This window comes from Mauremys mutica, unplaced genomic scaffold, assembly GCF_020497125.1.
Source record: "Mauremys mutica isolate MM-2020 ecotype Southern unplaced genomic scaffold, ASM2049712v1 Super-Scaffold_100104, whole genome shotgun sequence".
Lineage (NCBI taxonomy): Eukaryota > Metazoa > Chordata > Testudines > Geoemydidae > Mauremys > Mauremys mutica.
Genome location: NW_025423269.1, coordinates 12,481 through 35,462, shown reverse-complemented (window position 1 = coordinate 35,462; position 22,982 = coordinate 12,481). Strand labels below are relative to the sequence as shown.

Sequence of the window (22,982 nt, the reverse complement as noted above, 5' to 3'; positions counted from 1 at the left end):
GCTCACACAGAGCCCCTGCCACTGGGGAGAATGGAGGACCTTGCTATGGGTGGAATCAAACACACAGAACCCCTGCCATGGAGAAAGACTGGGGAACCCTGCAATGGGTGGGGGAGACAATGAAGGGCATGGGGGGGAGGGGTTTACATGAGGTATTTGCATCTGTCAACATCTCCCATGCCCCACTGGGTGTTTTCCTTCCCATCTTATTTCTTCTCTTTTCTGTTACTCTCTTTTTTTCTGTCTGAGGTAAATGAAAAATCCACACCCCTGAGAGACGTAGCTGAGCTGACCTAAAGCCTCCTACAGTAATTCCTCACTTAAAGTCGGCCTGGTTAATGTTTCGTTATGTTGCTGATCAGTTAGGGAAAATGCTTATTTAAAGTTGTGTAATGCTCCCTTCTAATGTTGTTTGGCAGCTGCCTGCTTTGTCTCCTGCTTTCACAAAGAGCAGCCCATTGCAGCTAGCTGGGGGGGGCTTGGAACCAGGATGGATCAGGCAACCCCCTATCAGCTCCCCACTCCCCTAAGTTCCTTGCGCAGCAGCTGCCTGCAGTTCAGCTGTGCCCCTCCCCCCACTGCCATGTGCTGCTCCTGCCCTCTGCCTTGGAGCTGCTCCCCGAGACTCCTGCTTGCTGTGCCAGGGGGAGGGAAGGAAGAGGGGGGGCTAATGTCAGGGTGTCCCCCTACCCCCATCCTCCATAGAGCAGGGCTCAGGAGGGAGAGAGCTTGCAGCAGCTGGGGTCTCAACAAGCTGATCTAATTAACAAGGCAGTGTACTTAAGGGAAATGTGCATATCTCCCTCCATTCCTGCTGCCTTGCAGAGTGGGAGAGTTAACCCTTGAGGGCTCAGCCAATTGCTAGTTCATCATTTAGCAGTAAGGGAAATATCCCACCCTCTGACTCCTCTACCTCAACCAAGCTTCACAATCATCATCACTGTGTACCAGTATTAAATTGTTTGTTTAAAACTTATACTCTGTGTGTGTATATATATATATATATATATACACACACACACACAGTCTTTTGTCTGGTGAAAAAAATTTCCCTGGAACCTAACCCCCTCATTTACATTAATTCTTATGGGGAAATTGGATTCGCTTAACATCGTTTTGCTTAAAGTGGCATTTTTCAGGAACATAACTACAAGGTTAAGTGAGGAGTTACTGTATAGACTGCTAGTTGGAAAAGCAAGAGGGGAGAGCACAGACTGAGTGGTTAGATTTTGTATACTGAATAAAAGAAGTCATTTTTGTAGTGAACCAGAAATCTAGTTATGAGGAAGGTTAGATATAATAGCTTTATTTAGAAACTTGTATAACGCTTAGGTGCAGATAGTCTGGTTTTCTTTTTGTTGGGGTGGGTTTTGAGTAAATAATTAGTCTGCTTGGTTTCTTTCATAATCTGAAGTGGATTGAGCCTCTAAATCCTTCTACTCCTCCCCCCTCCCTCCCAAATGTGAAGGGGAACAGCCTCAAACTTTTTGTCTTATTCTGCTTTGTAGGAGAAAGATGCTCTATTTAAATAGTCATGATCCATTTAGGTTAATTCTTATGCTGAATGGCGGGTAGGAGAGGGTATAAATCATTTAAGACTCTTGCCCCACTCCCTGTGTGGCCTGTGTTTTTCTTTGTTTTAAAATGAGACTGTCTAGTTTTTATGTAAATATATTTGGGGGGTTTCACTCATATTTATATTGCTATGAATTTCATGTGCTCTTGTCTCACAGCAGCCATGGGGGAAAAGCCTGTGGCAATGGACTTTGCAAAATTATAGACTAGTGATTCTCAACCTGTGGCCCAATCAGCAGCTGCGGCCGATGTGGCATCCTCAGGGCCATACAGGTAGTATATATTGTGTGGATTCTGCTCACATAACACAGAGAAAGTTGCCTATGCAGCTCACAATGGTAAATAGGGTCAGACCAGAAGATATCTTCTTTCCAAGTGGGAATTGTGCAGGGAGGAACAACAGACCTAGTGCAGCTGTGTTGCCACTGTCTGCTAGCACTGAAATGGTTCAGAATGCCTTGGTTCAAGTGGCACCAGTTCTAAAAGTAAGGGTGATTTAGTGCTGTGGTTCTCAAACAGGGGTATCCAATGGTCTTCCAGGGGGTACAGCAACTCATCTAGATATTTGCCTAGTTTTACAACAGGCTACATAGAAAGCACTAGCAAATTTGTAACAAATTAAAATTCATACATTGATTTGTTTATACTGTTCTCTATACTATACACTGAAATGTAAGTACAATACTTATATTCAAGTGATTTATTTTTATAAATATTGCATCTGATTTTGTAAGCAAGTAGTTTTTAAGTGAGGTAAAACTTGGGGGTATGCAAGAGAAATCAGACTCCTGAAAGGGGTACAGGTGTCTCTAAAGGTTGAGACCCACTGATTTAGTGCAGGTACCACCGGTAACATAGAACCCTGCAAAAACTTCTAGTGCAGATGAATTTGAGAGCAAGCCGGAGAGAAACAGCTGCGGAGCATGCTAGAAAGGGCTGACCTGTCCCCATTGTCTGTGCCTGACAAGCTGTCATGTGGTACGGAAGAGCCTGTGAGAGGTATGGCAAAGCAAGAGGATTTGATTAGTTGTTAGGAGCTCCACATGCTAAGCAGGAGGTGTGTTTCTGTAAATAGCAACATAAACATCTTCTAATGGCCAGTCTTCTAAAGCTGTCTCAATTGTGCTTTAATGAAATGGGAACCTGGTTTTAGATTTTTGTTCTTTAATTCGCTGGGGGTGAAACCCCTTGTATGAAAACATTCACCATGGGAAGAAAGCTTGTGCACATTAGCCTGGGTGTGTAGCCGAGCACACCTTTATAAGACTATACTTTCAGGGATCATTTCTATAGTTTGTAACTAGAGAATTGTGGTTGAAAGTGTCTGACTTTGCTAACCACGATGTGGAGTTAAAGTGTTCTTTTCTAAGCATGAGATGAGTGGATAGTATTGCTTTAATGCACTTGCTGTCTGCTATTGATGACTGTTCTTGCTTTCCTTTTGGGAAGCTGAGAAGAAGAGAACACAGACTGAGTGGTTAGTCCTTATAAAACAAATTTAAAAATAAATATCTGAGCTTGTTTAAAGCTGTTGTTTAGTAGGAAGTCTTAATTTCTTTTGGTAGAATTTGGAAGAAAAGTAAAGGTAGTGTGAAAACTGGTGTTTTAAAGGTTTCTAATTCAGTTCTTACTGAAAGTTTTTTAAGTTTTATTTATGCTGCTCTCTCTCTCTTTTTTTTCTTGTAATCCATTTCAGAATTTAGGTAGGGTTCTGTGTCTGCACGTTCTCTTCCTTTTCCACTTGCTTCTCTCTTCTTCCCATCCCATTTTTTAGGAAGCCCCTATTTTTTACTTCTCCTGCTCTGGCAGCAGGGGTGGCTCTAGAAATCAGGCTGCCCCATGACTGCGGCAGGTCCGCCGGCCCAGCCTCCCGCCCTCCCCAGCGGCAGGGAACGCCCCCTACATTTTGCCGCCCTAGGCACCAGCTTGTTTTGCTGGTGCCTAGAGCCGCCCCTGTCTGGCAGGGGGTATGCAGTTTGCTCTTGGCCCCAAGCCCATCAGACAATCCACACAGGATCTGAGAGTTGCTGTCTCTTGACTGTATAGTGGGTAGAGGGTTCTAAAGCTGTGTCAGGGTATGTCTACACTATGGGATTATTCCGATTTTACAGAAACCGGTTTTTGGAAACAGATTATATAAAGTCAAGTGAACGCGGCCACACTAAGCACATTAATTTGGCGGTGTGCGCCCATGTACTGAGGCTAGTATCGATTTCCAGAGCATTGCACTGTGGGTAGCTATCCCATAGCTATCCCATAGTTCCTGCAGTCTCCCCCACCCATTGGAATTCTGGGTTGAGATACCAGTGCATGATGGGGCAAAAACAGTGTCGTGGGTGATTCTGAGTAAATGTCGTCAGTCAATCCTCCCTCCATGAAATCAATGGCAGATAATCATTTTGCGCCCTTTTCCCTGGATTACCCGGGCAGACGCCATAGCATGGCAACCATGGAGCCCGTTCAGCCTTTTTTTCACCGTCACTGTATGTCTACTGGATGGTGCTGACAGACGTGGTACTGCAGTGCTACACAGCAGCATACCCTTGCCTTTTGCAAGTTAGCAATGATGGTTGTTAGCCATACTGTACTGTCTGCTGCTTTGCTAATTGACAATGATAGTTGCAAGTTATCCTGTACTGTTTGTTGCTGTCGTGCGTGCTCTTGGCTAGCTTCAGTGAGGTTGACTGGGGGTATATGGACAAAAGTAGGAATGCCTTCCTAGATCATTCTCTTCTTTAAGCTTTGTCTAATGGAGAGGAAGTCCTGGCTAAACTATCAGGCAAGCCTACTAAAGAACTAGAGAAGCAAATGGCTGCTCCAGGTCAGAGCCCCAGATATCTGGCAGAAATGATGAGCTGCTTGTCATTCTAGGGGGTGCCCCTGCAACAACCCCACCCATTGCTTCCCTCCTCCCCCATCTCTCCTGGGCTACTGTGGCAGTTATACCCCCATTTGTGTGATGAAGTAATAAAGAGTACATGAATTTGAAACAACACTGACTTTATTGCCTGTGCAAGTAGAATTCAAAGGCAGGAAGGGGAGGGCAGCCTCCACCTGCTATGATATTCCAGGCAGGACTGAATCTCCATTAGACAAAGCTTAAAGAAGAGAATGACCTGGGAGTCATTCCCATTTTTGCCCAGGCACCCCTGGCCGACCTCACTAAGGCCAACCAGGAGCACTCACGGGACGACGATGACAGATATCAGTCCTCCGATATCATCTGCCCTCAGGAAGGGAAAGAAAGGGGATGCTGCTGTGTAGCGCTGCTGCACCGCGTCTGCCAGCAGCATCCAGTAGACATACGGTGACATTGAAGAAAGGCGAGAAACAATTTTTTTCCGTTTGCTTTTGGGGGGTGAACATATACCCTGAACCACCCGTGACAATATTTTTGACCCTTCAGGCTTTGGGAACTCACCCAAGAATTTTCTTCACTAGCTTCACCTCTGCACCAACTTGCACTTTTCCTATGTGAGCCTGGCTAGCTCAGTTGGTAGAAACAGCAAAGAGTCTTTTGGCACCTTATAGACTAACAGACGTTTTGATATAAACTCGTAGTGTTGACTGGGCCAGAGAGAGCAGCAGGTTTCCCCTATTGTTTCTTGCTCTTGTTTTCTTGACTAGTTTCTCCTCTGCACCAACTTGCTCCTGTTCTTCATGATCCTGACTAGCTTAGTTGATAAAGAATCAGACTTTTAATCTGAAGATCCATGGTTCAAATCCATGGTCAGTGGATAAACTACTCATGAAGATCTTAAACTGTCTTTCTCATGTCCTCTTTGATGTTACTTTTTCTCTGCAGGATTTTCCCTTTCCTCAGAAGGGCCTTTTTGTGTGTGAGTTTGAAGGGGCAACTTCCTGACAGCCCCTCTGTCCTTGCAGCCTGGAGGAATAAAGGCCTCTCGGCATAGAGCATGTTCCTCCCCTGCACACACACACACACACACATACAAACACACAGAATATCCCTAAGGAATTAGAATCACCTGCTGCCTTCACCTGTCCTGCTGGATCCCCAAATGAAGATGCTCTTCAGCCTAAACTCATGTCCCCTCTTTTCCCAGTGCCCCTCAGTCCTGCTGTGCTCACTACTCCTCACTCCCAGCCAGAGCCTGCTCCTCTTCACCCTTCTCCTCTGTCCCAACCCACAGCCCCCTCCTATTCCCAGTGCCCCTCAATCCCAACCCACAGCCCCCTCCTATTCCCAGTGCCCCTCAATCCCAACCCACAGGCCCCTCCTCCTCATGCTGCTCCTCAATCCCAACCCACAGCTCCCTCCTTCCCTCCAGCAGCAGGTGCTTCAGACCCCCTCAGGAAGATTTTCTTGCAAGGTTTCGTGTACGAGTCTGCATGTGGATTTTACAGTATGTTGGAAATAGGTTGGGTTGCTTGCCGAAATGATCACTTGTGGCTGGTGTTGGATTCCCAGTCTCCATGTTACAGGGGCAGGAGTAAAATAAAGGGTTTTTATCCTTGTTGTGTGACTCGAGGGCAGCAGAACTGGGCTTGGCAGACCCTGATGGAGGGACTCACCCTCAATTCAATAGCACTTGCTAGGCAGGGGACAGGGGTTCCAAAGCCAAGGGGGTTGTGTCCTGGGTCCTAATACTAAAATTTAGGTGTTAGACCAACCCTAACACAGAGTAGCAGTGGAGGGATGAGTGAGTCCGTAGACAACATAGTGAGTACGGTGCCTTCTTATTTTCCCCCTTTTTCCACCCAGGCTGGCAGGTGAACTGAACAGAGGCACCTCTGGGCTTGCACTGACTAAGGACAACAGCTGTGAGTGGGGTGAAGAGTGGGGATGGCTCATGTTAAAGGACGTTTGGTTGCTGGACTTATGAACCGTAGGGAGAAGGACACTGCCCAGCTTATTTGGGGGGTGGGTCTTTCCCTTGTGGTTTATGTTTATGTGTTGGGGCTGCTGACATGACTTCTGCTAACCCTGGGCTTACATTGCAGTGTAGACATACCCTGAGAGGGCATCTATACTGTGATAAAATCCCACTGGCCCGGCTAGCCTGGATGATCTGATTTGGGCTCCTGGGGCTCAGACTGGAGCCCAGGCTTGGAGACCCTCACCCCTCATGGGGTCTCGGAGGCTGGGCTCAAGCCCAAGTGTCTACACTGTAATTTTATAACCCTGCAGCACAAGCCCCACAAGCCTGAATCAACTGACCCAGGGTTTGAGAATAGTGACTTGGGTGTTTTAATGGCAGTGTAGACATAATGCTAGGCTATGTCCACACTGCAATGAAACACCCACAGCTGTCCCGTGCCAGTGCAGGCTCCCAGGCTAGGGCTGTGGGGTGGTAAATTTGCACCGTAGACATCTCGGCTCAAGCTCAATATCGGGCTCTGGGAGCCCTCAAGGTTGGGAGGGAGTTTAGCAAGCAAACAAGGTAAAATGGCAGTGGAGTATTACCCTGGACTCAATGGCATTTCTCCATTGGTCTGTCTGCTTTGGGGCAGGGACAATAACACGTCCTGCTGCATTTGTTATTTCAAAGGGCGGTTTAGGATTTTCATTCTCACACACGGTGCACAAAGCAGGACTCAACCCTCGGTGCAAACTAAATGAGCTGCTCACAGATTCTGGCAGCCACAATGAGCCCTTTGGCGTGAGAGCTCAGACCTGCCCCTGTCCCAGAGGGAGGGGGTCACCTGTGATGGGCTTGGAACACTGACCTATCAGCTCTTAACTCCCAAACTTTCAGTAACTCTATTATCAGTGCCTGTGAGTGTAATTTAAACCCTAAGAAAAGCCACACTGGGCTAAACCACAGGTCTACCTAGCTCTGTGTTTTGTCCTCTGACAGTAGCCAATACCAGGTGCCCTAAGAGTTACTCAACAAGGCACCACTGGGAGTTAAACCCAGAATCTCCTGTTTACAGAACAGGTGCTTTAGCCAGCTAAGCCATGGTGCCTGCCTGTGGCTAAAACACAGTTTCTGCCCACACCTGATTCCCTGCCATCCCCACTGAGGCCTGAAAAGCTTTGCTTGTGTTTGGATTCTGCAAAGCAGAGGAGCAGGTGAAGTTTTCCTTGCAAGCTGTGTGTGTGTGTGTGTGTGCGTGTGTGCGTGTGTGTGTATATATATATATATATATCTTTGGCCAGGTCTGCACTACAAAGTTATTTCAGCATCATTATATTGCTCAGTTGTGTGAAAAACACACAACACTCCCTCGGTCAGCAGTTTGTGGCTGGTGCAATACCATGTCTGGAGACAAAAATGCCCTGTTTTGGTGACAAAATAAAACCACCTAGACGAGAGGCTTAGAGCTTTGTGCAGCAAACTTAAAGTGACAAATTGTCAGTTTAAATGCTGATGTTCATTATATCACCATAACTGGCTTCCACCAGTATCCCACCATGCCTGCCGTGAACTCACCTGCCCTGCATTCCTACTACAGAGGCTAAGCCCCTCCCCTTTCATAGCTCCAGAAAGTTCTGACAGCTGAGGTGCTATCTACATTGGGATTAGGTTGATAGAACTGCATTGCCAGCCTAAGAAATGTAATTACACCAACCTAATTTTGTTGTGCAGACCTGTCCAAAGAATCGCACACACACCTTGGGAGCAAAACGTCACCTGCTCCTCTGCTTTACAGAATACAAACACGAGCAAAGCTTGTCAGGGCCCAGTGGGGATTGGCAGAGAGTCAGGTGTGGGCAAACACGCTGCTTTAAGTAACAGCAGGTACCATGGTTTAGCTGGTTAAAGCCCCTGTTTTGTAAACAGGAGATTCTGGGTGGTGCCTTACGGGGTGGCTTTTGGGGCACCTGGTATTGGCTACTGTCAGAAGAAAAGATTCAGAGCTAGATGGACCTACGGTTTAAATTACACTCGCAGGCATTGATAATAGAGTTACTGAAAGTTTGGGTGTTAAGAGCTAACAGGTCAGTGTTCCAGTCCCCTCGATGCGGTTTTACCATTTCCACTTGCTAAACTCCCTCCCAACCTCTATAAAATTACAGGACAGACATATGGGCTTGAGCCCAACCTCTGAGGCCCCACGAGGGGCGAGGGCTTCTGAACCCAGGCTTCAGCATCAACACAAATATCTGCACCACAGTTTTTAGCCCTTCAGCTTTAGCTCCAGGAGCCCAAGTCAGATGACCCAGGCCAGCCCTGCTGCCATCTTTATCCCGGGAGAGATGGAATCTAAGGGTACGTCTCCACTGCAATGGAAGAGCAGGTGTAGCAGGCTGTGCTCAAAGCAGCACCTGGAAGCCCCATATTCACCACTCTCATATAATGATGACATGGTTTGTACAAAGTCTGCCTGGTGAGGTATCATTTCAAAAGTCTTGATCTGTTGAACATTAATATCGTGTTGGATTGTGTGTGCTCGCATTGGTTGGGAAGTTATGAAGTTTTGCTCTGTGTGCGTTACTGGGATATGTTATGAGGTTGAGAAATGCCCCCCACCAGCCTTTCAGGTGTGACAATGGAGGCGCCAGACTCGCTGCTGGCCCATTGAAGGGATCCACACTCCCAAGGACTATCCCAGGAACCGTGTACAATGCAGGCTTCTCTGAGATAGCACAGCGACAATGGACACTGCTTGACTCACATCGTAGCAAAGGAGCTTCCTAGCAAGTCGCAAGAAACTATGAAAGAGAGGAAGAGACATCATGACTTGGCCTCTCTCCCCCACAACTCAGCAGCTGGAAACACACCTGGAGGACAAGAAGAACTGAACTGATTCAGAAATCAGAAGACAATAATAACAATAATACTTTCAAACCAAAGTCCCCAACCAGACTAGTATTGGTTTTTCAGCAGAAAATTTTCAGTTTGGGGAATTTTGTTTTCTCAGTCAGACCTTGCCAAGGGAAGCAGGGAGAAAACGTTTGAGTTGCCTCCTTCAGAACAGCTTGGCCTGGACACTAGCTCTGGTTCACTGCTCTGGCCTTGCTCGGGTTCAGGGTATTTTAATAATTTGGGCAGGTCCCAGGGTGTTTGGGGGAGATGATGAGGATGTTCCCTTTGGAGAAAAAAACTAAGAAAAAGAGCCCTAGAGAATTTTTTTTAAAGAAATCTGGGATTTAGACATTTTATTTAAAGCAAGGGAGTTCTGAGTTTCTGTTTGCAAGAAGCAACATTGTTTGATCTGTCACTGTACCAAAAGGGGACATGGTTGTCTACAAAGGAGGGGTGATGACTAAATGCATCCGATGAGGATGGGATTCAAACCCATGGGTTCAGAGCACAATGGATTAGCAGTCCATCACCTTAACCACTCCGCCACCTCATCTGAGCTGTCAAACAACAGACAGGAGGAGAAATCTAAGGCCAGCAGAGCTAGGGACAATAAGGAGTTTTTAAATACTAAGCGGAAGCAGGGGCTGAATGAGCTCCCCCCTCACATCTAGTGAGGAGCTGGGGGAAAGACATCAGAAACAGATCGTGTTTGCATAGACACACCTACTCTGCCTAGCTATGCAGCATGATGGGGCCGCTTCCCCAAAATGACCAGTTTTGGCTGGTGGCGGGTTACAAATCACTTTAGGATTGAGTGGAATGAAATGTTATTATCCTGCCTGCATGAGTGAAGGGCAGCAGAACATACCTAGTCCATCCTGATGGAGGGATAGGTGGGTGAGGAATAGCTTTTATTGGACTTCATAGAAGTGATTGAGAACATCACCCTAAACCAGGGGTCCCCAAACATTTCACACTGCGCCCTCTTAGCCATGGCTGTGGCCCCTTGGAAGCCGCAGTCAAGAACCGAGGCTGGGAGTGGGGCTGTTGCTTGCTGGGGAGAGGGGTGCAGACAGGGGTAAGGGGGTCGAGGCCGAGCTGGGAGCCAGAGGCCCAGGCTGAGGGTGAGGGTGGGGTTGGGGAAGAGCTGGGGCAGAGTGGGGCTGAGTGCTGCTCCCTCCATGGGGGCTGGCTCAGGCCCTGAGGTGCCCCCATGAATGTTCCTCTGTGTCCCCCTAGGAGTCATGCCCCACATTGTGGGGACCACTGAACCCTACTCGCTAATCAGGGGCTAGAGATGCCAAAGCCCAGGGAAAGGGAGAACAAGTGTGGGGCCCCCAGCACTGGAGCCATGTGAAGGGGCTGCAGGAGAGGGGCAATGGCTGGTGGCCCAGGGAGTTAAGGGCAAAGGGGGCACAGGAGGGGGCAGGAGTTAGGGGTGAAGGAGGTGCAAGGGCTGGGAGTGCAGAAGCTAGCGGTAAACGGGGAGTGGGGATCGTCCAGGGGCAATGGGGAAGTGCCAAAGTACAAGCTTTGCCCAGGGCACCATTTTCCCTAATGCTGGTCTGAGCAAACAATTGGAAATGACCCTTCAGTGAGACCAGAACCATAGTGTAGAAAGGCCCCTTTGTTAAGTGGTGGTGGCTGAGGGTTTAGGGAAATGGGTTAGAAAGCAACAGGTGTCTTTCTGTGGAGGTTTGATTCTTGCCTGCTAGGCAAGGCTGGTGTGTGGTGTCTCCATGGCTGTACTTTCCATCTCTGATCTGCCACAAGGAGCCAAGTCTAGACATATTCAGAGGCTCTATGCCAGGGTTTCTCAAACTTCCTTTCACTGCAACCCCCTTCTGCCAAAAAAAACTTACTACATGACCCTGGAAAGAGGGACCAAGCCCCTCCACACGGAGCAGCGGCAGGGGAGACAAAGCCTGAGCCCTGCCCCAGTTGGGGGAGGGCAAAACCAGAGCTTGAGGGATTCAGCCCTGGGTGGTGGGGCTCAGACATTTGGCTTCAGCCCCAGGCACCAACAAGTCTAATGCCAGCCCTGGTGACCCCATTAAAACAGGGTTATGACCCACTTTGGGGTCCTGACTCACAGTTTGAGAACCACTGCTCTATGCTGAGGGGAGAGAGTTTTCCTGTGGGTGTAGTTAATCCACTTCACAAGAGGTGGCAGCTATGTCAGTGGGAGAAGCTATATCGGTGGGTGTGCAAGCTGTGGTGTTTCCCACATTTAAGAAGTTTAATCAAACCCCATTTTTAAAACATCCTGTGGTCTGGGAATGGCAAAGGACCTCAATGAATCAGGGTTTGTCCTTCAAAGTCCTGGAGATCACGGTTCCATACACCTGTTGTCATGGGGGTCTAACTCAGTGGTAGAGTGCCTGAGTGCAGCGCAAGTGGTTCTCAGTTCAAGCCCCCGTGTTCTCTTATAACTTTCTTTCTTTTTTTAAAAAAAAGGAAAACATTTTCATTTCCATTCTCCATTCTGTTCAGGAGCTCCACTCAACATTTCACTGTCCAAATGCATAAAAACCTAGCAAAGCTGTCCATCAGCTGAAATCAGTTCCAGTCCTCTAAGTGTCTAGTTTATGTTTTCATCAATTAAACAAAGGTATCATACGAATGTACATTTGCAGATCCCTCTTCTCCAGGAGCTATGTTGTGCAGAAGAACAAGAACCACATCCAGTTGAAGTTCAGGAGTCTGATGATAAATGTTCTGAAGGCTGGAAAAAATGCCTTCTAGTGAGCTATTGAACAAGCTCAACCATTTTAGCTTATCAAAAGAAGACTGAAAGGTGACTTCATTGAAGTGTTGAAGTGCCTTAATGGAGAGAAAAGGTTGTGAATTAAAGATTGGGTATTAAAGGGCTCTTTAATCTAGCAGAGAAAGGCATAAGAAGACCCAGTGGCTGGAAGGTGAAAAGAGACAAATTCATATTACAAATAAGACACAAATATTCAACAGCGAGGATGATTCACCACAGGAACAAGCTCCCAAGGAAAGTGGTGGATTCGCCATGTCCTGATGTCATTCAGTGAAGATTAGATGCCTTTCTGGAATGTGTTTGCCCCAAAAGTAGCTCTTGTGTCATACAGGAGGCCAGTGATACGCAGGGGGTCAGATTAGATGCTCTAATGGTCTCTTCTGGCCATAAAGTCGACTAATTTCTGAAAAACTGAGTGTAGCATTGGGAGCACCGTCTGATGTTCTCCTGTCCAGCCGGCTTGCTTCCTAGAACGAACGCTCCTTGAGTGGGGTGATCCGCAGGGAGCAGCTCAAACCTCCAAAGTGCCTGGGCAGGGGCAGGACATTAGCACAGCAAGGGAGGGGTGTGGCAGTGACATCACAAAGGCTTTTTGCAGGACCTCAGACTATTGGTCAAAGATGGTGGGGAGGTGGTGACCTCACAGAGAGATGCTGACATCAGCCAGGCAGGACAGGCGCGAGGGGCCAGGGAAACCTCAGAGACCCCTGTGGCTTTGCTTCACCAAGTCTCCTTCTCCAGGTCTCTCTTTGAGGACTGAGAGAGTATTCGGGTTCACGTACGTGAGCACCAGGAGGAACCTCTTTTGAGTTTTCTCCTTCCCTTTTAGTGATTTTACTAGAAAACAGCCGTCCCTGTTTAGAAGGTAAGAGCCTCCTCGAGATTTGAAACCTGTTCAGTCTGATCCATCTGGTGACAGTTGAATTCTAGGCATGGAAAACACGAACTTAAGGAGGCAGAATTTTATTCCGCACCTGGGATTTTGTCCCTTAAAATCACTGGGGTCATTAGGGTTTGTCCTTTTTGTTTCGCCTTTTCCTCCATCCATCCCGTTCTCCTTTCTCTTTGTCTCTTGCTTCTTTTGTCCTTTCACCTGTTCCCCTCCCAACACCAGGAGTGGTGTGTGTGTATGTGTGTGTCTGTATGTGTGTGTTGCGGGGGAGTGCTCGGCAGCTCCCACTGTGGGAGGTCCACCCAAAAATGTGGGGCTGAAATAGTGCTCGGGCAGTGATCCCCACCGGTGACCTGGGCCATCCTTTGGGCTCTCTGGTGAGAACCCTCAGCCTCCCGTCCTGTCTCTACCCTGATTGGCTGAGCAGGGGGTTATTGACAGGGAGGAGATTCAGGTCCTTGTTGTTCTCTTTTAAGACCAAGGAAATAAGTCAGAACCTGTTATATGTTGACAAATTTTGCTGCATTAATTGTCCCTGAGCAGTTCATGATTCTCTCTAACGTTGCAGTTCTCCTCAAATACTTGCTGAATAATTACTGTGCACTGTTGTTGGTCTGGAGCTCATCTGAGAGCACTTTATTCAGGTCATTTAGTGTTTGAAATTCACGATCTGATGGTTAGCGGGGCGGTACAGCTGAATCCGTGTAGCAGCCAGGCCTGGTAAGCACTACACTATAGGCTGCTTAACAGTTAATGGATAGCTGTGCCCTCCCGCTGAAGGCAATCTGGAAAGCATAAAGTCTGACCCTGTTCCAGCCCCTCGCGGCTGTGCCCGGGAAAGATCACTGTATGCTTTTCCTCTGCGGCCTCCAACACGTGGCTGTTAAATGAAGGTCATTGCTATGCAAAGTAAAAGTCAAGCATTCACAATAGTAACAGTACACTAATTGCCCTAATTAGATGCAGCAGTCGCCGAACAAGATTACCCTGAGGCGGGTCACTCGGAGAGAGAGAGAGAGGATGCTGCTAGAATCCCTGCACAGACCAGGACCGTATGCTGCCATGCTGGTGGAGGCAATGATTCCGCTGTACATTAGGATGGCCTGGCGCAGAAGAGTGTGCTTCCACGGAGCACCAAATAAGGCACCTCTCCCCAGGAACCTCCTGCGGAGGCTTTTCAAGCTCCTGTACGAGAGCTTCGTGGAAGTGTCCCAGGAGGATTTCTGTTCCATCCCTATATGTGTGGACCTTCTTTTTATATAGTTTTATATGGAAAAGTTTTTATATAGTTTTTATATATTTTTATTCCTGTTTTTTAAAAAATAAATGTTTCCATGTTTATAGCACTTACCGACTGATCCTTCCCCTGATTCTGAGTCCGGGTTAACGGCCGGGGAGGGTTGGTAGGGGATCTCTGTGAGGGTGATGAAGAGATCCTGGCTGTCGGGGAAAGCGGTATTGTAAGCGCTGTCGCCTGCGTCGTCCTCCACAAACCCTTCCTCATCTTCCCCATCGGCGAACATCGCCGAGGAACTGCCCGTCGACACTATCCCATACTCAGAGTCCACGGTCACTGGTGGAGCAGTGGTGGCAGACCCACCTAGAATGGCATGCAGTGCCTCGTAGAAGCGGCATGTCTGGGGCTGGGCTCCGGAGCGTCCGTTTGCCGCTCTGACTTTTTGGTAGCCTTGTCTCAGATCCTTGATTTTCACGCGGCACTGCGTTGTATCCCGGCTGTATCCTCTGAGTGCCATGGCTTTGGAGACCTTCTCGTAGGTCTTTGCATTCCGTTTGTTGGAGCGCAGCTCCGAAAACACAGACTCATCGCCCCACACAGCGATCAGATCCAGGACTTCACAGTCTGTCCATGCTGGGGACCTCTTTCTATTCTGGGATTGCATGGACTCCTCTGCTGGAGAGCTCTGCATCGTTGCAGGTGCTGCTGAGCTCACCCCGATGTCCAAACAGGACATCAGATTCAAAGTGCCCAGACAGGAAAAGGAATTCAAATTTTCCCGGGTCGTTTCCTGTGTGGCTGGTCAGAGAATCCAAGCTTTGACTGCTGTCCAGAGAGTCAACAGAGTGGTGCACTGTGGGATAGCTCCCGGAGCTACTAAGTTCGATTTGCATCCACACATAGCCTAATTCGAGATAGCCATGTCGAATTTAGCGCTACTCCCCTCGTCGGGGTGGAGTACCGAATTCGAACTAAAGAGCCCTCTAGGTGGAATTAAACGGCTTCCTGGTGTGGACGGTTGAGCGGTTAATTCGAATTAATGCTGCTAAATTCGATTTAAAGTCCTAGTGTAGACCAGGCCTAAGAGTCTTACCTTCCCTTTATCAGTGTCTACTGTACTGCTCCCTTCTTCCTCCACCTGTATATGTTTGACATCCATACCTGCCCAAGATCAAGCAATGCCAACTTTCTGGTGGGGAATAAATTGGAATTTACCCAACTAGGTGCCTTGAGCGCATGGATTCCGAAGGTATTTACGATTCCCTCTAACTTCTCTTGCGGCTACTCTAAGAAAGCTCCTAAACGAGGGCTCTTCCAATATGTTACAAGGGCAATTGAAACCAGGCCACCTCTTGAGGTGGAATCAAGAGGTTGTGTCAGGAGTGGGATTTGAACCCACACCTCCTGCAGGAGACCAGAAGCCCCAGTTGTGGGAAAGACAAAGCCTTGAATCTGGCGCCTTAGACCACTCGGCCATCCTGACGCTGGGACAAAAGCAGCTCTCTCAACCCTCCTTTTCTTCAATATTGTATGAGCCGCTCAAGGAGGCCAAGACAGCATCTCTCGTTCAACACCTACATCACATCTGGTTTTTAGACACCATCACCCTCATCTAAAGTTTCAGGTTTCCTACAACCCTGTGCCTTCTGAGGTGTTCTAATCTCCCCCCTCACTTATTAGATGGACACTAGGACAGAGGCAGAATAGAGACACTTAGCTTAATGAGAACCTCAAACTCCCGCACGGTGGGCCACAGAGTCAAGCAGCCAGCACTCACAATCGGTACCGGCCTTGTTTGGGTTTTTTTCCCAAACTAGCTCAGCACTCAGGGTGTTGAGCCCTTCTGGAAATCTTGCAAAAGAGTTTGGAGCCTGAATGGGTGTTGAGTTCTTAAGAAAACCATGTTTTTGTTTTGTTTCCCCAAGAAAATTGGGGACAAAAGATTAAACTAGGGTGAACCTGGATGTTTATTGCTGTTTTCGTTCAGCTCCACTAGGCTGTTTCGAAAGCTGGTCCATTCCCCATTACAGAGGGTGCAAGGAGAGCGAGTGAAGGAACCCCTGTGCTCAGCATCACAACCTGAGCCCGAGGAAAAGCACTGAAACACGCTCAAATGACGCTTTAGGTTCATCCATCAGAATCACAAGAGCAAGACAAAGACATCTCAAGAGGAAGAGTCCTCGGCTTTCATTTACCCCATCGCAACCCTCTTCACTTCTTCTTCTGCCTACCTAGAGGCTCGTCCAGGAAAATCACTCAACTGATTATAATTTGGGCAGAGAAACCCAGGGAGGGCTTGTGCTCCCCCTCCATGTGAGCGGATAGCATTCTGACTTCGTCTACGGGCTCTCTCAGCTTTGGCTTCCCCACTTTGTCAACTCGGCGCAGGCAGGAAGCAGGCTGTCCTCGGCTTTGGCAAGCCACTTTCTGTCCAAATTGGGAAACCAGTCCAGTCTCCATTCCCCTGTGAGAACAAGAGCAGAGAGTTCACCAGCTGAACCCAAACCGAGGCATTGAAAAAAAATGGAATTATGCTTCCCGTTCCTCCGTCAGGATCACCAGGGAAACACACCAAAATCCCAAGAGAAACAACTCGTCTCTGTTTTATTTACCCCCAACGCAATCCTCTCCGCTTCTTCTGCCTCCCTCGAGGCTCTTCCAGGGACAAAACTCATTGAGCTGGTAGGATTTGGGGGATGGAAACGGAGAGAGGGGGTTTGTCACCTCCTGAGAGGATGTGGACGCGATAGAACAGCTCTCTCGGTTTTAGAAGCCTCCTAGCCTGGCTCTTTTGTTGTCAATTCTGTGCCATCAGGAAGCAGCGAAAGCAGGGTAGGTAGGGCACCCGGTGACGTTGCACTCCATACGTTTTATGAAAAGATGCTTATAAGTGTGAGTATGATGTAAGTGGAATATGCTTGATGCAAAAGGTCTCTTGTAAGGTATCATAACAAAGGTTCTAACCTACTGAATATATGCCTCCTATTTGTATGCATGTCTCATTCTTGTCTCTGAAGCTGGAAATATGAAGTCTAACTCTGAGGTCCTATTGTAATTGTGCAAAGTGTGGGCCACTAATGGCGGTTTAAAACCTTCACGGCTCCCATTGACAATTGGTTGTAAATGGTTTATTGACCTGCAAACCTTCCTGTGTACGTGTGGGCCAACCCAGGAAGAATGGAAAGTAGGGGTCTTACAGAGACCACGATAGTGGAATCCATCTTAAATCTGGTATTTTTCCGTTTAGAAGGAAGGGTGAGGACCCGGAGAGACAAAAGATTCCCGCCTTATGCCAAAGCTATAAAAGGGGGTGAAGCAGGACAAAGGGGCTGCCAGTCATGAGAAAACCCCTGCCAGTCATGAGAAAACCTAAGATGTCTGCTGGAAGTAACAAAGACCGAAGCAGGGGAAAGGATTGGGCCCAGACTAGGCAGGAGTCTAGTCTTTGAAAGAAGCTGATTGGAACACCTCTGAGGGTGAGCTATTCCCTGGAATCAGTTTCTTAATGTATTAGGCTTAGGCTTGCGTGTTTTGTTTTAGTTTGCTTGGTGACTTCCTTTGTTCTGTCTGTTATTACTTGAAATCACTTAACTCCTACTTTTTAACCTTAATAAAAATGACTTTTGTTTATTAATAAACCCAGAGGAAGTGATTAATCCCTGGGGGAGCAAACAGCTGTGCATCTCTCTCTATCAGTGATCTAGAGGGTGAAGAATTTAGGAATTTACCCTGTATAAGCTTTATAGAGAGTACAAGGGATTTATTTGGGGTTTTGGATCCCACTGGGAGCTGGATGCTGGAGACAGGTGCTGAGCTGTTTTGAGTTAAAGTCTGCAGCTTTTGGGGTGTGGCCCAGAGCCTGGGTCTGTGTTGCAGCAGGCTAGGGTGTCTGGCTCAACAAGGCAGGGTTCTGGAGTCCCAAGCTGGCAGGGAAAACGGGCTCGGAAGTAATTTCAGTCCCAAGGGGATCTCTGGGACCAAACCCATCACAGTGGCGTAGTCGAGCAGGATATGTGCACAGCTGATTGCTTTGACACACTGGTAGTGATTTTTAAGCATGTTGCCCGGAGGACAGACAAAGTGCTTATTCGGGAAAGGGAAGATGACAACTTTGGTTGCCAAATTGGCTGGGAAAGCTCTGGATATATTCAGTAAGATGCCTATTGCTGATGCTTCAAACTATGGTCTATTTAAGGAATTGGTTTTGAAACAGATTCAGATTAGGCCCGAAACCTAGAGGGTTAAATTCACAACTCTTTCAACTCCCAGAGCCCTTCTACAGCACAGATGATTTGTATACACCTTCACCGTGAGCCAAATTGGCAGGTTTCCGGGAGCCCTGTGAGTCCGATGTTGTTTTAGTCTCCCTGCTGATTTATTAGGAGAATAAAAGATGGACACCAGAACTGAGGCAGACTACGGACACCGCATTCTGAGAAAACAATGGTGAACCTCCAACTCCAGCAGTGTGGGCCACATAGACAAGTAACCAGCACCCACAATCTTTACAAGCTTTTTTTCCAAAATAACTCATCTTTTGGAAAAATAGGTTGAGCCTTTTTGACAATCTGGCTAAAGATTTTAGTGCCTAACTGGGAGCCTAGTTCTTCTGCAAATCTGGCGCTAGCGGTGGGTGTGAGACCTTCTGAAAATTCTGGCCAATGTGTCTGGAAGCTCCAAGAAGCATCGCAACTTTGAGCATTTACTAGAACAGGATGAACAAAACCTTCCTTCCTTGACCTACAATCACCTTGATTCCAGGTTGAGGTTTCAAGAGAATTGATTTGATTCTTAGGGCTTAGATGCAATGCGAAACAAACACCCTCCTGTAGACATTGGAAGAGGGAGGCTGAAATGGATCTGCCACTAAACCACGTTGCCTTTCATCAGTAGCCACCTGAGCAAGAGGGTAACCACTGGCCTAGAGGTGAAAGGCCCATAGCCCATGCTCAGAAGCCTTCAGCGGCTAGATTTTAGGAATGGAAAAGCTTAATGATCTTTCTCCGGGGTGTTACTTCCAAAGACTTGTATATAGCGCTGGGTGAAAGGTTTTTGGATGAATATTATATTTAGTGAAATATTTTGGTGGACCCAAAATGATTGTTTGGTTTGGTTTGGTTTCACCAAGAAAAGTGAAAAGAAAAGAAAAAGATCTTGGGTCAAAGTGCAATGTTGTTCTAATTTAGGTTAGGCTCGGTAAGAAGGAAAAACTAAATTGTTTGCACAAGTAAGTGTATTTGTGTAAAAGGGTGCAGAGGCTGGGCTTTAAGGGGCAGATAGCCATATTGTAGTAGTTGGAAGCTTTGCTGTCCCCATGGCCTCCAAAGAGTTTCCAAGCATTCTGAAGGAGGCCAGGAAGTTGCATTCTTCTGCTTGAACTCCAAGTGAGGAAAGCAAGGTAGACTTTTGTTGAAGAAGGTAACTCCCTGAACGGGAATCGAACCCGGGCCGTGGCGGTGAAAGCGCCAAATCCTAACCACTAGACCACCAGGGAGATGACATTTGGGGGGTTGGGCATAACTTTCTAGGCCTACTTTCTGTCCAACTGAGGCCATTCGTTCGTCTTCAAAGGAGGTTAACACAAGCTCTGAGCTCTTCGTTTCCTTACGGTTCCCTTCCTATTTTTAGCACTGATATGAAAAAGACACAGAAAACATATTAAAACAATTTCCAGTATTGTTATACATTGAGGCCACGTCTTTTTTTTAAAAAAAAAAACAGTTTTATTGCTATCTTGTTTTACTCTCCATGGGCTTACAGAAATGTACGAGGGATGAATAAGATGTGGTGGAATCGTCAGCCTTAAGCAATCTCCATCCCAATGAAGAGGGCTGGTGGAGGATTTGAGAAAGAAGCAGTTATCTCAACTACTGAGCGCTGGCGAAGATATAGAAATAAGTAGAGAAGCTCTACATGGCTGCTCAGGGGGTGGGGGGGCAATCAGCTTCTGAAAGGTTAATTTTTTCCCTCTCTTGCCTGGGCTAGAAGAGACTCAACTCTCTTAGGACCATGGAATTGTCAATGTGTCTTGTCTTCATGATGTACTAAAGGTCCGAGACCGCCTCAGCTGTTTGAGAGGACAAAGAGTGGATTCCGTTATGCTCTGAGACTCAAAGGGAGAGAGTGATGTCGAAGAGTGCAAGATCAAACGCCCAACGTGGGGCTCGAACCCACGACCCTGAGATTAAGTGTCTCATGCTCTACCGACTGAGCTAGTCGGGCTAGGCATCAAGGGCTCACAAAGGCACAGACAGTGCAAAAGAAGAGCGAAGGAAGTTTCTTTGCGTGCTGAGATTCGTTTCCTGACATTTGCCTTCTTTCCTGGTTCCTTCGCTCTCCAGCTAGCAAACAGGGCCCGTTCCAAGGCTAGTTAGATGCTGGTGTCTAGACCAGAGAAGTGGGGTTCATCTAGCAGCTGCTCAGAGAAACCTGGGTGGGAGGGTGGAATTTAGGATTCTCCCACCAGGAGGAGGTGCTGTTGCTCAGAAAAAGCTTCTCAGCGCCCAAAGAGGGGGCAGAGAAGACAGTTCCCCGCCGGCCGCCAGACACATCTTTTCGCAGGGAATCAGAACCCCCTGGGGTAAAACTCCTCCAAGGATGTGCGGCTCCAGGAATGTCAGAGAAGGGAAGGACTGTTTGCTTTAGGAGGTGGGTGCGGGAACCTGCAGGTCCTTAGGTCCCTGCAGCGTCCGATGAAAGCATTTGGGGGGAAGGGGCCGGGATAGACAAAGACAGGAAAGATGGGCTTGCGGCTCCTGTGCAAACACCATATTGCCAGCGGTCCAAGAGAAGCGGGTGGGGGTTCGAGCATTTTGGCTGCTTCCTGAGGGCACGGAACTCACAACCTGGCAATGCTCAGAGCCCCGTTCCTCGGGAGTTTTCTTTGTGTTGGTCTTGTGATGCTGAGGGAGGAAGCTGAAGCATCATTTGAGTTTGTTTCAGTGCCTTCGGTTGGGCAAAGTTTGTGACCCATTCATATATATAGTATGAACTATATACACTAACTATACTACAAACGAATAAAGTTAACTACAACTATATAAATCTGATCTATATATACAAGAATTAATGAGAGAAACTACGAGTAGCTAGGGAAGTGGAGGTCAGATAAGCCGCGCTCCACTGTTCCAACGACCGACACGGGCAGTAAGAAGGAACTGAGGGGCGGGTGGGTCAGCAGGGGTATATATCTGGCGCTATAGCGGCGCCACTCCAGGGGGCGCCCAGCCAACCCACTGAGTGTTTCTAGGGTAAAAATCTTCCGACCAACGTGCATACGGCATGCGCACACCTAACTGGAATGCATATGAGCAATCACTCAAAGAAGAACTCCTTCTTTCTTGTATATTGCAAAGAAACCTGGTGTTATTTTTCACCAAGGAAGCTGGGAGATGTTTGAACACAAAGTATTGCAACTTGGGAACAATCCCCCAGAAATGGCATCTTCCACTCCACAAATCAGTAGCAAACAGTTAATATTAGTGTTTGTCTGAGAATAGAGTGAAGGTGAGTGTTTACTCCGACACCTCAGTGAGTGAAACAGACAGAAAGAGCAAGGTTGTTCTGAAAGACAACGGATCTGTCTGGAGGCAAACAGACCTTGAGAATGAGCAAGAGTGTGAAAAGAGGTTCAAATGTGGGTTAGGTGTTAGTTAGGTTGGTCTGACAAATTTCAAGAAAATACCAATGCTCATAGACTGATGCAGACACGGCCTTACAACTCCCCCACTGCCAGCTCCCGATCGGTGTCAGAAGCTCTCCCTTTCCTGCTCCCCAGCCCTCAGCCCCAGGAACCACTGTCCTCTGCTTCCCCCTCTGGCCCCACCAACTTTTCCTCCCATTTCTGGGTTCCTCGACCCAGGGGCCAGACACGGGGTCCTACTCACCGCAATGCTCTCCATGAGGGCTGCTTTGGAGACCTGGGGCTCCAGAGTGTCCAGCCCCTGCTGCTGTGCCAAGAAGCACAGACGTGGGACAGCATGGAGGAAGCCGAGCTGTTGGGCCCTGTCCTCCACCAACTAGGAGTGGGGGAGAGAGAGAGAGAGATGGTTAGGTGAGGACCTCCACATGGGCGCCAACTTATATGGACTCCTGGGGCTTTAGCCCCAGGAATATTCACAGTCAGGGGCTCTGCTCCACCAATATTTGGAGCTAGGTTTCTCCCCTGCTTGGAGCACCCCGCCCCCGCCCCCGCCTCTCACACACACCCCCCGCCGCCACCGCCAGGGCTGGAGCTTCCCCCCCTCCACCCCGGAGCTTCCCTGCCTGAACGTAAAGAGTGAGCAGCGCGCGTCTCTCTTCCTTGCTGCTGCTGCTGCCGCCGCCTAAGGGCTACAGCATAAGAGCAGTGCTAGCTGCTGTAGCACCTCAGGAGGGTAGGGGACCCTGCCGTTTTTGGCAGCCCTCCCCTCCTGCTACCTGGAGGAGACACGAAGGGGACTTCCGGCCAGGAGACGGACATCACTCACCTTAGCAGCTGCTGGGGCTTCTGTGAGTGTTTGCCCTGCAGACAGTCTGCTCCGAGGGAGAGGAGGCTCCCCAAAGTCCTGCCTGGCTTGGTGGGGAGCAGTTCCAGAGCAGCGCCCAGGGACTCCGTGACACCCGGTACCCACCACAGGGGAGGCGAGTGGGCTTTCTGGACCTGAGAGAGTCCCTAGGAGCATGTGCAGTGACTGTGGTGCAGAGTGAGTGTGCTGCGGGGAGTGGGGGGAGGAGGGGTCCCTCCCCTGGAGCTTGTGGCTGCCGGTAACGGGGGCGGGGCGGGAGTCCTCTCTGGCCATAGCCCTGGGGCAGCCT

At 48.4% G+C, this 22,982-nt stretch overlaps 4 non-coding genes across 4 annotated transcripts; 1 reads left to right on the top strand and 3 right to left on the bottom strand.

Annotated features, from left to right (window-relative positions):
* Positions 1-2,837: 2,837 nt before the first annotated feature.
* Positions 2,838-3,054, top strand: LOC123359314. The gene has a single exon (XR_006575843.1). It is a non-coding gene; the product is annotated as a small nucleolar RNA U3 (small nucleolar RNA).
* Positions 3,055-15,560: 12,506 nt separating this feature from the next.
* TRNAL-CAA lies at positions 15,561-15,669 on the bottom strand. The gene is made up of 2 exons: positions 15,632-15,669; positions 15,561-15,606 (listed from the first exon to the last, which is right to left on the bottom strand). It is a non-coding gene; the product is annotated as a tRNA-Leu (tRNA).
* A 3,939-nt stretch (positions 15,670-19,608) lies between these two features.
* On the bottom strand, positions 19,609-19,680 carry TRNAE-UUC. Its single transcript has one exon. It is a non-coding gene; the product is annotated as a tRNA-Glu (tRNA).
* A 655-nt stretch (positions 19,681-20,335) lies between these two features.
* TRNAK-CUU lies at positions 20,336-20,408 on the bottom strand. The gene has a single exon. It is a non-coding gene; the product is annotated as a tRNA-Lys (tRNA).
* Between the last annotated feature and the right edge of the window lie 2,574 nt (positions 20,409-22,982).